Source organism: Leucopleurus acutus, assembly GCF_964270905.1.
Source record: "Leucopleurus acutus genome assembly, chromosome: 10".
NCBI classification, from domain to species: Eukaryota; Metazoa; Chordata; class Mammalia; order Artiodactyla; family Delphinidae; genus Leucopleurus; species Leucopleurus acutus.
Genome location: NC_139153.1, coordinates 86,309,364 through 86,321,556, shown reverse-complemented (window position 1 = coordinate 86,321,556; position 12,193 = coordinate 86,309,364).

The window sequence follows — 12,193 nt, the reverse complement described above, 5'->3', positions numbered from 1 at the left end:
GGTAAACTTGAGTGTTACACACGTAATTAAAGATATTTCTATTATTTAATACATGCATAATAATCCTCTCATTTCATTACCCTCATACTATTTTAAACTTATTTGTTTTGAATTTGTCAACGATCTTTTTACAATAGATAGAATAATCGATAAACTCTTGATAAAACCATTTGAGCGTCAGTGTGGGTCATGAACTTGCTCTTGGGGAGTATCTAAGATAGAATTTACAGATTTGAAAAATAGCAATGCAAATAATTACTTAGAGTATAAAGCTCTCTTCAATACATATATTTTGGTGTGTTTAAAAATTAATCTTAACTCCTTTCAATCCAAGCTCCTTATTTATTGTTCAACTAAAGAATTAGTGATTTTTCAAAAGCAGAAGTTAACAAAATCCTGACTTCAAATTACTATGAAGAGATAAGTCTGTGGTGTTAGGTTAAACAGTGGAAACGATTAGAAATAGGAGCACATCTTTCCTTTGATCTCAAACTATTAACTACAGCTTACAGGCAAAGAAAAAATATTTCCAACTTTTTCTAGAATTATTTGTGAGGTTTTATCTCATGCTATACTTTTAGTGATTTTACTAGATCTTCTCAAAAAAATAAGCGAATTATTGTCAAAAGCTTGTCAAAAAGCCAAAGTTTGATTATCAGATAACTAGTCTTTTCTTTTTCCTTTTTTTTTTTTTTTTTTGCGGTACACGGGCCTCTCACTGCTGTGGCCTCTCCCGTTGCGGAGCACAGGCTCGGGACGCACAGGCTCAGCGGCCATGGCTCACGGGCCTAGCCGCTCCGCGGCATGTGGGATTTTCCTGGACCGGGGCACGAACCCGTGTCCCCTGCATTGGCAGGCGGACTCTCAACCACTGCACCACCAGGGAAGCCTGGATTAACTAGTCTTTTGATTATCAGATAACTAAATGTTTTAGTCTTTTGATTATTGGATAACTAAATGTTTATGGTAGAAGGTGTGGAAAACACTGGAAAGCCCAAAGAAAAAGAATAAAAAGTACCCATGACTCTTACTGCAGTCATTATTTTGATAAGTGTTTTCTTCTTACTTTTCTATTCATTTGCATTTTTTTCCAAAATTGTAATCATTACATAGATGTTTTGTGTCTTAATTATTTTGCTTAATAATATGCTATGACTACTGACCACTAGAAATTTTAATTTAGCTTTTTCCAAATCGAAAGGCAAAAGAAAAAAGTGGTCAGCTTGGCATAGAGTATCATTTTTTTTCTATACTGAGGAATAACCAACATGCTTCATTAACCATTATGTCCTTCTTGGCAAGACTCTTTGTAGGGACAGCTTATTTGGCAAGACTCACTACAGATTAAAGATAACTAACTCCAAATGGATCCTTTCTTTTACTCCATAAGACAAAAGCTTTCTACTTTTAATAGCATGTGATTTAATTTCTTCCATGCTGTCTTTCTCTGGAATACCATCCAGTAAAATGGGCAAAATGATCACCAGCTCACATTTGGCCTTTGTTCAGGTAAACCCTATTTTGTTGCTGAAAGGTAAGTTTCCCTGTTAATTCTGTTTTATGTCATTGGAATGAAAAAATAGCAAACAAATATTAAAGCATTATTGGAAAAAAATAATTTTATGGAATTAGCCAACATTTGAAGAATTTTCAAAAGAGGAAAAAAATCAGGTATAAAGTTTAAACTCACTGAACAGAGAAAGAAAATTAATTGACACACTGAATGAAGTGCACTGATTGTCAAATAACTGTTTACGTTAGAAGGTGTGTATGATACCTGAAAGCCCAAAGAGGAGGAGTAAAAAAATCAACCATGACTTTGTAGCCATTATTTTGGTAAATATCCTTGCAATCACACATGTAAGAATCCATCTTTCATTACTAGTTTAGTACAGTGTTTTTCACACTGCCTATCATGACCTTTCAGTAAATAGTAAAATAGATTTAGTGTATCACAACTGGTGTTTTAAAATCTGAAATAGAATTGAATCGAAAATATTAGAAGGCATTACATAATGTAAGAGTAAATATAATTTCTAAAACATTTGTTTCAGGCACGTGTGCTGGTGGGTAAGTAGGTCCTGAGTAGATCTGTGGGTCATGATTTTAAATGTTCAAAAGTCCCTGCTCAGAGCAGAGCTTTCCAAGTACTGTTTTACTGATGAGCTGAGAATGCATTAGAATTAAATGAGACATACTGCTTTCATCAGCTCTCAGGGCAGCCTGCCAGGGCCTGGGTTTGCGGAAGCCCCCAGACCAAGTCCCCTATAGCTGTGGGAAGCCTTGTCTGGGATTCTCAGACGACATCCCGAATGCAAAAGGACTGATGGTCAGACGACAGTCCTTGCAGGCAACATACAATGAGAGCCATCCCAGACATGCTACTCACCCCACAGTGTTCTGGCTCTGGACAAGATAACCATATGGATGTGGAGCTCTGTAGCCAGCTGAGATCGCACCGCTACCGTTGTGGACAGGGAACACTGAAGGAGTTAAACCTTCAGTTAACATAAAACCTGATATGAAGTGGTAATATTCAGAGAAGCAAGCTCAAATTTATCATTAAAATTTCTGAGCAGAAATTATTTGGAAATTTTACACAATTTCAATAATTAGCATTTTTAGTTTTGTTTTATACCATAATAATATACAATATAAATGAAATGTAATGTGCTTTTTAAGGAAAACCCCATCAAGCATCAAATCCCTTCCAGTTTATCTGAATATGCAGTACTAATGATATATATATATCCATTCCCACATGCTCTGCAAAGTAGGCTACCCACCATTTTACTTAATAACTGGGAATGGTTTCCCTCTAATTTTATTTTACATCCTTGTTCTTTGTCATCAAGCAAGTTCAGATCATAAGCTCCAAGAGAAGGGACTGTTTCATCTAGTTTACCAGGCAGCCCAACAGCTAATAGATGCACAATAAACATGTATGAATAATCTAATTAAAGGGAAGATATATTTCATCCACTTTAGTAAAAAGAATAACTCCCTAACTGGCATCCAAGCTAGAAATTAATTCTCACCCAGCAAAAACATTTGGCAGAAACATGAAAAATTTGACAATTCCTGTGTAACACCAAGAAGCATCAATCCGCCACAGCCATAGAGGTGTTACTGATTAATCCATTCACACTTTACTTTGTAGGAACTACAACAATAATCATTATTTTCATAGACTCAACCAGAACTTACGGTAGCAGATGACAGAAAGTGAAAAGATAGGTTCTGTCCTCTGTTCCACCTTGACTGCAAACTCTGGACTCCCAATTTGCCTTTTCTCTTCCACCCACTATAGTTCTGGGTAAACAACTATGCAGCAGGTAAGGAAAAAAATCCAGTATAATTTGAAGACATTGGGCCTCAGTGTCTCTTGACTAAGAGAACCACATTATAAGTTTCCGGAGGACAATGACCATGGTTTTTTAAATTTCTCCCCCCATCCCATTAGCATCTAATACAACATAGATAAAGAAAGGACACTCAGAAATGTATCACAGAGTCAGACTATACAACTAAAAAAAGCACAGGAACCAAATTTCAGTTCAATCACTAGCGAATTCCAGAAGACTGTCCTAGCAGTTATGATAAGACGGGGCTGCCTTCTCGGGAGGCCTACAGACTGGAGATGCTTCAAAGCAAAGTCCCAAAACTTTGTCTTATACGATATAATACTCTTTAAAGGAGATGAAAGTCACCCCTCTCTTCCTGCTCTTTATGCCTTTTTACAGTATTTTGGAAACAGCACAGGAAGTGACTCGCAATTGAAAAGCCATTTGTAGCATCACTGAGCCACTAATGGCAGTCCACTCCCAGCAGGCTTATTTGTAAAAATATGACTTTAAAGTTTAACCTAGCAAGCTGCATGCTCCTAATAACATCCAGCAGTCCACAGCTGATTTTGAATATACCCCGGGTTCCGAGTGGATCATGGAACTAAATCATCTCTTATTTCAGCCTGCTCATTTTGAACCAACTCATTTTACAGTATGGTTAGCATAGCCTTTCCAGTTAAGGATGATTGCTCAAAGCACTTAGGGCAATGTTGCCTTAGCACAGCATCTGGAGTGAGGCAGTTGACACAAATTGCATCATATGCTGCTTGAGATTTAATGTTGTCACTGCCAGGAGAATATTTTTGCAAAGGTTACTGATGTATAGCAAAATAAAACATGCACCCAAACCAAACCCTCAATCAGCATTCCTCTTAGTCCAAGATTCCAATTGTATCTCTTTTCTTAAATGCAGGCTATTAACAAAGAAGAAAATAAACAAAATCTTCATTTCTTAATATCAAAAGCCTTTGATATAATAACAATATGAAAAAAGAAATACTGTCCACTGTGCAAATCCTTTGGTTCCAAAATAAATACAACTGACACTTCTAAGATTTCATACCAAAAATGCATTTGTTCATTGTGTACTCTTTATACTAAACCTAACTGTTAATTGTAGAGTTCAAAAAACAATGGCAATGATTAATTTATTCTTTCTATATTCTGTATTAAAGGAAAAGTAGACTAATATAAGAAGGAAAGTTACTATAAATATATGGAGGATATACCAGGTATCCTATAAAATGACTCTTGAGTAACAGAACACTCCACTTTCATTTCCTAGAAGCATATTGTGCTGAAGGTCATAAACTTTAAAACTGCCCAATTAGATTTTATATCAAGCAATATAATTTAGCCTTCTGTGGATCCATGAACTCTGGCTCACCATGCATTAAACAGTCCCGCAAATCACTACATACAAGATGACTTGCATAGTTTGCACATATTCCTATTAATTACTTCTTTAATGCTAATGTAATTAAGGACTGGTCCTAATATGTTGGGTCCTTATTTTAATTACAGTTCTACATCCTGTAATAAGCTCAAAGAAAGCCCCATTTGAGCTTACCTGGCTTTAAGATCAGAAATTTCCTTTCTATTTCTGTGATTTCCATTTAATTGGCCTGCTCTTCACAGCTCTAATTTTAGATTTAGCTGTGATTAGGTGTGGCTAAAGAGCCTTTATTCTCTTCTAGAAAGTTCTACCTATTCATTATTTGTCTCAGGTATGTGCCTGGGAAGAACACAGATAAAAGTGGATGCAACTACAAATAAATAGATTGCATTTGTTCTCACACACTATCAGCATTAGTATGTTGGTTATTTGTTATCTACAGTCATTTAATCGCACTGTTGAAAATGACATAACAGTCTTCCAAAATTGGTAAGTGTACCAATACACCCAAACAATTTAGGTCTTTCTTCAAGGTCTGAGGTCATCAAAATTATCAAGTCCTTTGTGCACCACAGCCATCCTCCAGGTGAGGGAAGAAGTCAAGGAATCCACAAAAAGAGATCTGCCACTAGAAGAGGAAATTATTCTTAGCTCCAAACTATGCTTTTGGCATATCTGTCTTTCTTTCTTTGAAAAGAGAGCCCCCCAAAACTTTCAAATGAATAGGTTTTAAATGGTTCCAGGAGTCTGCTCTGTTAAGGTAACCTATCCAAATCTGGAAAACTATTCAATTTTACCTAAACCAGTGATGGTTCTAAAGTAACCAAAGCATATAAACACTCCTCTGGGAAGTTAAGTGTTTCTAACTCAAATTTTAACCTTAAAAAGAATATATAGACGTGCAAGAGGAAAAAGTGACAATGGGGGAATAAATCCACAAAAAAATTTTTAATTATTATTTTCATATTGAATATCTAAGGGTAACTCTGGAATCAGTATGATTTCTTTTTAATCTTGCTTTCAAAATTTTCAAGATAAATAATGTTTTCAAGCATTTTTAAAAAGAGCTAAAAAATCTTAGAGAAGGCTAGTATAGACAGGATTATTTATATGAGATTGTATGGAACTAAAAATTTAATGTGAATATTTAAGATGATCCAGTGAAAATTAAGTAAAAGGTATAAATACATGCTACAAAATAGGTGAACCTTGAAAACATTATACCATGTGAAAAAAGTCACAGAAGATCACATTCTATATGATTCCATTTATTACAGATGTCCAGAATAGGCAAATCCATAGAGACAGAAAGCAGATGAGTGTTGCCAGGGGCTGGGGTGGTGGTAGAATGGGGCAAATGGAGAGTAGCTGCTAATGGACACAGGGTTACTTTTCAGGGTGAAGAAAACATTCTAAAATCTATGGTGGTGATGGTTCCACAATTCTGCAAATATACTAAAAGCAACTGAATTGTACACTTAAAGTGGGTGAATTGTATAGTATTTAAAATATATATCAATAAAGTTGTTATATTAAAAAAGAAACCTCACAAAATTCAGTGTTAATCTCTGCTATGAATAGGGAACCAATCACCTTGTATCAGGATCCTTGACAGTAATGGTCAATGAATTCCCTTTTTAAACCTCTTTAGATTAGTCACACAGACTTGAGTTACTAACATTTAGAATTTATTTTTTAAATAGGAGGTGACCATCTTATGCACTGTCCCAGGAAAGGTGAAGTTGAATAGTGGAAATAATTACCTAAATCCTAAACAATTACCTTTGCATCCTGCTGTTGCAAAGGCAAGACAGCTGCTTAGCATCTACATTAAACAGATTATCCCCTTGATCAGACTGTCCATTTCGGATTGATCATAACGACTCAACTATTGCTCACCTCTCTGGCTAGCTCTCTGTGATCCTAAACATCAATTTGTTTCTAGGTCCTCAGACACATGGCAATAAACTAATAACACATTCTGGCATGTGTTGTGTGGATACTCTCCCTGCCCATCTCATTGCATTTATAAAAACAGAGATTTACAATTCAACACACAACTGAAATAAAACTAAAGAACTCAAAAGGATGGATCTTTCACTCATATCAGAGAATTGTGTCTAGAAAATACAAAACAAAGTTAAATGAAACACCTATGAACAGATCCGGGAGCTGGTTTTACCAGCTGGTCCCCAATCCAACGTAGGCCACAGGTGACAGGGAACAACTCACAGAAGTCAGTTTTATTCCTCTTGATAAATTCTTCAGGCATCATCTGTTTCATTTATGAGTCAGGGGAGCCAAGTCACAGAGGGCCTGAGCGAAGAATTTACTGTTCTGTGAAACTAGAAATTAAGGCTCCTGCCTCAACTTCTTTTAATAAGAAAACAATTTTAAAAAGCACTCAGATCAAGCCTACTTGTTTACTATACTTTAATTTGGGGGGTGAATTTATATAAATCCAGTAGTGCATTTAAAAATAGATGGAGAAATAGGTAAGTAACTAAGACTTGAAAAAAAACATATTAAAGGTGAAATGCAAGATCAGTTGAAAGTCAACCATCCAAAGCCAGGGCTGCTCATGTCACTGACTCTTGGGGAGGAGAGATGTGTGTCAAAGACACTATATGTCAAATGTACTGGGACCCATCAATCCTTTCTTAACAATAAGGGAATATTCACCGTTGACTTAGACTAAGTCACTCGTCTGGTGATCCTGGCAGCAAATGTCAGAAAATGTTGACCTCCACTTTATCTGTCACTGACACTTGACCACAGTGTTTTTCTTTCTTCACCAAAGAGAAAGTCAACTCTGTAGAGGAGGTGGGGCTGTCAGGGGAATGATGGGAAAAGATACACATTTTCAAGGTGATGGATTGCCCCCACTGAGTCCATACTCTCACTGTTCAGAACATTTGGGACAGGTTATTATTATCCTAGCATGATTCAGAGAGGACTCACTCCTTCCCCTAACTTGGAAACAATTCGAAAGCCTATGACATCCCATCCAGGGGAGACGTATCTGGCTGTGCCCAACCAGGGGTCTCTCTGATATTTGGATGAGCATTTCTTCATTTCTGCAGCCTGAAAGATGCAACCAGAGAGCTACTTATAGAAGAAGGGGAGTTTTGATTGTCACTGAGTTGGGTTAAATTTTGCAGGCGTCCCTATGATACTGAGTAGGAAGAGAATAAAATAGAGATTCCTCTCCACTGCAAAGCAGTCTTTGGGAATTTAGGAAGGTGGGGAAAATATGCACAGGATCTATGATGTTCCACGGAGAAGGGACAGGTATAAGAGTAATGCCTACATATCCTAAGCTTCATTTCCCCCAGTAAAAATCAGGGCCAAACATAGAGATAGCAATTGCCACTGGAGCTCGGAAAGAGCACCCCCTATGTGGGGCATGAGCAAGAAGGGTTTCACATAGTCTTGAAGGCTGTAAATGATTCCATTAGATAAACAAGGGTACTGCAGTTTGGAGGCACAAGCTGAGCAAAAGGTACATTTGGAGAAGAGTGAGCCAATCAGTCTGGCCCCATCAGAGAGTCTGTGTTCTCAGACTGTACTTTGTCCCTTTGGTTGGAAGGAAGAGACGTAGGCAGAGGAAAAGTGAGGGAACACATAAGACATTGGTGTTCTGGCATTAACAATAAAGTGTGCTCACTCAGAGACAGCTAGCAGTAATGAGCTACAGTCCCTGGAGTGCACTTAAGCTATGAGCATCCTTTCTATGAGAGAGCCCTTCATGTTATATATCACCAAGAGTCCCACCTATGACCACAAGTTCTGCTTGCCATGTCTCTAGGCATTCTGAAAAGGACAAAAAAAAGACCTAGCTGAAAGAAGTTACAATTATTCTTGACATTTTAGAATGCACCTCTGCTGAGTTCGGAATGTTCCGTCATAGGCTTTAAAATGTGAACTAGTATGTAGGAGAAAGTCTGGCCTGAGGTCTTCTTTTGAAACAAGAGCTCACCTGTATCCATCTTTGCCCCAAATTCAAACAGATTTTAGCAACTAATTGAAAGGTCTTCATCTTACCCCAGCGAAAAACATCAGTAACTCCTTTTACCTTTATACTGGTTAATTTATGGTTAAGAAGTGAAATGGGGAAATATGGATTTTTTTATTTTGTTTTGTTAAAAGGCTGTAATGAAACGTGTCACTCAGGCTAGCTCTGGATGCAAGCTTAATAATGATCCATGTTCTTCTTTATAGTTGCCGTCATTCTCCAATTTTTCTTTAAAGGGCATATATTACTTTTCAAAACAAGTGGTCAAGAAAAGAGAAAGAAAGAAAAATATTACCATTAGTCTTTACCTTGAAAAAGGAATGAGATTAAAACAGAAAGGCAAAATACCAGTGTTAACAGTGATTGGCTTCAACAAGAAAGTAAGTGATGACTTTTTCTTTTTTCTTTCAACTCTTCTGGTATTTTTCAAATTTTCTACGAAGAATAAGTATTTTTAATTAAAAAGTACTTTGAGGAACAAAGAAAATCTGGAAAGAAAATGTTGCCTTATTCAATTTTAGTTACCTGGAAATCAAGGGAAAGACTGTAATTATTTAACTGGAAGAAAGCTGGGTAGACAGATCCCACAAAGCTTATTGGAGACAAATGGCAACAACTAAGAAGCATCTACATGTGGCCAGCCTTCATTGTTAGGCAGATCTCAGCATCACCAAACAGTGTGGATTTGAAGGCATCCAAAAGACTGGTCTCCAAATTATCTGTTCTTTCCTAAAAGAGCACCCACACCAGCCTGCTACTGTCTCTCGAGTTCTTACCATTAGAGTCATTTCTTCAGCTTCTTGCACTGTGTTCTCTGGAATTGCCATTTTAATCAAAACGACCTTGGGACTGGGACTAGCAGCCACTGGTAAATCAGAAAGGTTGAAGTTGCCATGCAAAGACCCCAGACCTAGACCCCCACTACCATGCCAGGACTTTCTCTGAGTCGTAGTGAAATCTTGCGCGCAATCTTTGACTACATTTGGAACCAATTCCCACTTCTGTAAAATGAAAGGGTGAGCTTAGAATTCCTTATGAGATGTCATAGATCTAAATTCTGTCAGCATAATTTCTCAGTTCAGATGGCTGTCACCTTGAAAAAACAAAGAACAGTACTGAGGGAATAGATAAGAAGATGGACACGTGTTCAAGAGGGGGAATAGAGGGAACAGGAAAGATTCAGGAGCCTGGGATATTTCTGAGGATCCTGGTCAGAACAAGAAAACTAGACCTGGGACTTCTCTGGTGGTCCAGTGGCTAAGATCCACACTCCCAATGCAGGGGGCCCAGGTCCGATCCCTGGTCAGGGAACTAGATCCCACATGCCACAACTAAGAGTTTGCATGCCACAACTAAAGATCCCTCATGCAGCATCAAAGTCCTGCGTGCCGCAACTAAGACCTGGCACAGCCAAATAAATAAATAAATATTTTTTTAAAAGAAAGAAAACTAGACCCTACCACATGCCCCCAAAGGAGATCATCTCTCCAAAGAAAAACTCTACCCACTTAAATTTTTTTTCTGATTCAGTCTTGATACTAAGTCACAAGCCTCAGTTTAATATCTAATCTCAAGAGACCACTGTATGATATGAGGGGTTTTTTTTAAGTGACTTATTTTCTCAAGAACCTACTGAGAGTGATCATCCTATTAATATTCCTATAAAATGCAGATATTAAAAATATGTGGCCATTCTCCTGCATGTTTACATGAGTGAACTCCCAGCTCCCCTTCAGTTGATTGACAGAACAGGGCAATGTCGGGTTCTTTCTCATCACAAATGAGAGTGAGTAGAAAACATACACATAAATAACAGGCTTTTCTGTGAGGAGAAAGGAAGGATTTATGTATTCTCCTCTGTAGGAAACAAAGAGATTTATTAGTGAGGAAGGAGAAAGGCAGAGCCAGTTTAAAGAGGAATGAACCAAGGACAGGAGGAAAAGAAACAAGTGTTTCCCTACCAGATGACCTTATTATTTCAGAAAGTAATATGCTCATGTTTTGAATGTATTTTATGCTGCTACACAGTTATCTTTCTAGAGAACTAATTCTGATAACCTGAAATGATCAACATGGCATAAAATAAATCCTGCAGCTTTTAACTAGCTTTGGACCACTCTCTCGGACTTACATCCAGCCTCTTACTGTGTGAATGGCAGCACGTTTTGCCCAAACGTTTAAAGTTTGATAGTACCAAGTCCTCCTTTTCATTATCAAGTTTCCGGCCCTAATTTGTCACAGTCCCGCTGGTTAGGTTTCTCCCCAGCTAGATGAACTGAATTGTAAAAATTACTCAGTGGAAACTGAAAGCCTAAAATGAATTGAGATGATTCATTCTGGAGCCCCTTGCTATTTTCGGACTTTTGGACAGAAATGCTGGCATTCAGAAGTAATAAGCCAGCCTGACTTGACACCTTGATTTGTTAACTCAGAAAAATCCACAGTCAGTCCCACTCTGGATTCATGTGGAATTCAATGATGCAAAGGTGATCAAGAGGGAAAAAAGTTGCCACATCACTTTTAAAGTTTTATAAGCCAATTTATCATCTGTGCTTTGACACAGCTAGCCCAGCAATACTCTTAAAGGATTCCCAAAGCAGATTACTAAGAATAATAGAATCAGTAACTCATATAGCCAGAATTTCTTTTAATTTATTACACATTTAAAAAATAGGCAAGCCAACCATTCCTTTGAAAGTGAAGTCTGAATGATAGATCAGTGAGCACTGACCAAACAACAGAGCTATAAGGTCAAAATCATAGTCAATCCTTAAAGGGAAAAAACTGATCAACCACTTACAGGATATAGTTTGAGTAGTTCTTCCAGCAGTACTGGTGACTTCAGACTGTTTTGTCCATACTGTCAACAGTGTCTTCCCTTGACCAACCTGAATATTTATAAGATGGTAAAACAAGACCCAGTATAAGGTGTTGGCCACCATGAATTGATTGACAGAAGCACTAATCCACAGACCACAGGTGTGATTATAAGCCCTCAACAATTCCTCAGTGTACCACCAAACCTGTAAGCCCAAACCTCCAAGTTCGCAGCACCATTTAAATGCCCTCTGAAGATAGCAGTGCTGGAAATTTTATTTGTTTGAATAAAACATTATTTATTTAACAGCAGAGTAGGATTTATTGGTGGACATGAGTGAGGAGGGGACATCACCAAAGCTCTCATAAGTGCAGGGCCCAACATCTGTCCAGGGGGTCACAATTAGGAATGTATTTGACCCCATAGCCATCTGGGATGAGCCGCCTTTCTGCCACCATGTTTTCAAATTCATCCACATTACATTCAGTAAATTCCCATTTCTTAGAGATGTGGATCTTCCTGTGGCCAGGGAACTTGAACTTAGCCCTTGTGTAGGGCCTCAATCACCATGCTCCTTGTTCTGTAGCTTGGTGTGGATGGGCACTACACCTTGGCCA